The following is a 3840-nucleotide window of genomic DNA, read 5'->3' on the forward strand; positions in this document are numbered from 1 at the left end:
GCGGCCCCGATCCACCCGCGTGGCGGTGCGGCAGTGCTGCGGGGCGCCGCGCCGGCTCTGGCCGCTGCAGACCCGCGGGCGTGGAAAGGGGTGGGGCGCGCGAGAGGGGCGGGGCGAGCGGCCTCTGCAGAGGAGGGGGCGTGGCCCTCGCCGGCCCCGCCCCGGGGACAACTGGTCCCGCCCCACCTCCTCAAGGGTGATCGCGGTGCCCTCCTCCTGGTCTGAAATACCCGCTCTGCGCCTCGCGGCCAATCCCAAATCTGCCCCGAGAAAGCTCTCGCCCTAGAATCGGCTTGGCCGGACCCTCCCTGGACGGCTATCCCTTTGGTTTTGGGGGCGAAAGGGACCCCGGCCACCTCCACTCCAGGTGTGTACCTGGAGACATGTTGTCCCCTCCTCCAGCCCCTGCGGGGAAATGCCCTACTAAAACTAAGCGACTCGTCCGCGCGTGACAGCTTCGCAGCGGCGACCTGAAAGCCGGCGAGCTGCCGCCTCCAGGGATGGAGGAAGCTCGAAGCCCCGGGGACACTGCAGCACGGCGGGTGATGAATAAATGAGTAACCACATCAATATTTAAGCATTCACTCCCTGTGCCAAAGCTCCTGCGACATGAGTGGGGTTTTTTAGATAATTACAGACACCCATTATTAAGTGCCTACTATGTGCCGAGCCCTGGGTGCTGGCTCCACGCCTGGTTTATTATTAGTAATGATCATGGTTTAATAATTATAAATGCTGAATTTCACTGGCCAGGGTGTTTTATAGACATTACCTCATTTTATCGTCAGGGCCACCTTGTGGGGTATGTTTTTTAATTCCTTTTTTTTTCAGAAGATAAATTGCAGCTTAAGTAAATTTGCCCAAAGTCCTTAACTGATGGAGGTGGGATCTAAATCCACCCAGTTGCCCCCAAAGCTTTTACTTCTTTTTCCCTTAACTTTTGGAGCTCGTATTTTTAATATAATGATTCTAAAACAGTATGATAGACACCGTTTTTTAAAAAATAGGTCAGAAGGGCTTGTGAGGAAAAGCATAAACCCCGCCCCTGAATTCAAGGATACCGCTTACAGCCGTTTGTGTTTTCATGCCTCGTGGTTGCCCTCATATGGCTGTGTAAAATGTTCCACAGCTCTATCTGGACTCATCGGGGATGGTCTTTATTGCTTTCCTGCTATGATGGGTAATGATTTCAGCTGGCTCACACCCACTTCCCTCAGTCTTGCATAGTAATGCTTTTATTTTTAGTTCATCTATTGGGTATGATTAGAGTAGAAGCCTCAACAGTACTTCTTGACTTTCTTTCCACTTCCCATGCCATATCCTCCATCAGGAATACCAGTGAAGGAAACCAACAGATGTAGTGGAGGAGGCCAGGGAAGCACAGCCCTAGCCCCCCCCCCCAGCCTCCCACAACCCTCCACTCAGAAGACAGGGTAGGGTGGTAGGGCACCCTGGGCTCTGGCTCTCAGCTTCCTGGCTTCAATATGTTCTCATCTGAAAATGGAAACAATGATTCCTACTTCAAACAGTTACTAAGATCATACAAACTGTCAAATTTTCATTAGGCAGAGATCCTCACAAGTGATCCCAAGGCTGAAAGCAATCGCTATCGATTGGAAACACGTACAATTTTTTTAAAAATTAAATTGAAAAAATGAGTCCAGGAGGGCTTATGGATTAGTTTGGTTGTTTAAGTGCCTGCTTGGGCAAACCCAGTCAGGCACAGGGAACAGCAGTTCGATCCCTAGCTCCACATGCTGAACCAGACCCACCCTTATGGCAGCCTGAGCTAGCCAAAAAAAAAAAAAAAAAAAATCCTTCTCAACTTTAAAAAAAGAAAAATAAGTCCAAGGAATCTGATTACCAAACACAGCTTTCCTTTTCTGACTACAAAAATAAATTGGAAAATACAGAAGAATATAAGGAAAATAAAAATAAACCATAATCCCACCATTCAGAAATAATTAATAATTGTTTATATTTCTAGTTTCTACACATGTGTTATTTTGTGTACATTAGCATTTTAAGGCAAGGAGAATGTAGGGCTGTACCTGTGAGCTCTGAAGTCCCTTGCCACCATGTGCTTCCTGGATATTATCTCATTCAGCCCTGAAGACCCCCATTTGCTTTTCCCTCTAATGTTGTTCCCTCAGTTCTATCGATGAGGAAACTAAAGCGAATAGAGCTTGTATAATTTCCCCAAGTAGCCAACTGGAAAATTGCAGAGACTGTGAAACAGGAGAAAACAGCTCTTTATGACTCTCTCCCATGGCCATCCCAGCTGGTCTGGCTACATCAGGCTGCCTCCAATGCCACCTTGAGAGATGTTTGCTTTGTCTGCAGCAGTCTTCAGTCAGATCTGTCCCAGGGAATTCCACCCTGCACCCTCACTGAATGACTCTGCGCCCTGCAGCCCTCCTCAGCTGGGTTCACAAAGGGCCAGTTCCCTGCCTTGTTTCAAACACATTACAATAAAGTAGATAACAAATAAATGTACATTTTCTGAATGCGTGGCTTATTATATATCAATGCGTACAGCAAGCTCTTATTCTATAAACTATACATAAGTAGGTATAAAGTCTTGCTCTGCTATTTAGATGAATATGAGATTAAACTGAGTTTGAGTTATTTAGGTTGGGAGAGTGCACCATTTTTAACAGGTCTTTACTTGCTTTTTGTTTTTTCTGTTTAACAGGTATCAAAGTTTGGGGTTATGCATGGAGGAACAATACAATGCAGGACACATTTTTTTTTTTTTTTTTTTTTGAGCCGGGGATTGAACTCAAGCCCTTGCACTTGCCAGGCAAGCGCTTATTCTACTGAGCCATCTCCCTGGCCCACAGGACACATTTTATAAAATTATTTTATGATGAGTCACCCAAAGAATTATATACAAAGAGTGCAGGAAATCTGTCCACACAATAAAGACCCCAGTATCCAGCTAAGGACCTTAACTCTAATATCTGTGTGAGTCCAGCTGAAAACATAGAGCTTATAACAATGCCTTCGACAAGTCTAACTGGAGACCTAGAACCCACCACAATGTCTCATGCAGGTTGCTTCATGGACCTGTGCTGGAAAGGCCCAAAGGTCAGTGGTGGTGAAAGCTAGAACGTCTGTGCCAGCGGGATGAAGGATCTGTGCCAGCAGCCTGAGGGATCTGCACTGAAGCCAGGAAGTGATGTTCAAAGTAAGAACATGAGGAGTGCCCCTCAAAAGTACCACAGCTGTCCCCAGTGACAGTGAGGTACTGAGCTCCTCCCAACAATGAGAAAAGCAAAGTTTCCGAGAGGAAACCCAACAGACAAGCTTCTTCAGGAGACTGAGCTAAACACCATCTTCCCCTCCACAGCGAGGAAGCAATGTTCAAGGTGAGGCCCAGAGCTCTCCCAAAGTGAACTGTAGCCATTCTCAGTGACAGTGAGGTCCTGAGCTCCTCCTCCAAAGAGAACAGCCAAGTTCATCAGGAAAGCCAGCATGACAAGATTTTCCAGCAGAATAGCCCAGGAGACCCAGTAGTCCCCAACAGTTTCAACAGCTTCTCCAAACAGCTTCCCTAACAGCCTCCCAACAGCTTCTCTAGTTCTGCCTTTTATGCTACTACTGGCAACAATCCTCAAATGGGCTTCCCACACCCAACACCACCCTAGCTCTGGCCAGCTGGGTGTAACAAATTGACCTCCAGTAGCAATCCACTACAATAGGATTTCTACAGCATCTATAACTCTTGAGGCTAGCATACATGGCTTGTGAGCAAAGCTTAGCCTTTCGTTAGAGATAATCATGTGGATCATCTGTATATGTGGCTTTGTGGTCATTTTCACACATCTTATCTGTTGC

This window comes from Octodon degus, unplaced genomic scaffold (genome assembly GCF_000260255.1).
Source record: "Octodon degus isolate 3935 unplaced genomic scaffold, OctDeg1.0 scaffold00058, whole genome shotgun sequence".
Lineage (NCBI taxonomy): Eukaryota > Metazoa > Chordata > Mammalia > Rodentia > Octodontidae > Octodon > Octodon degus.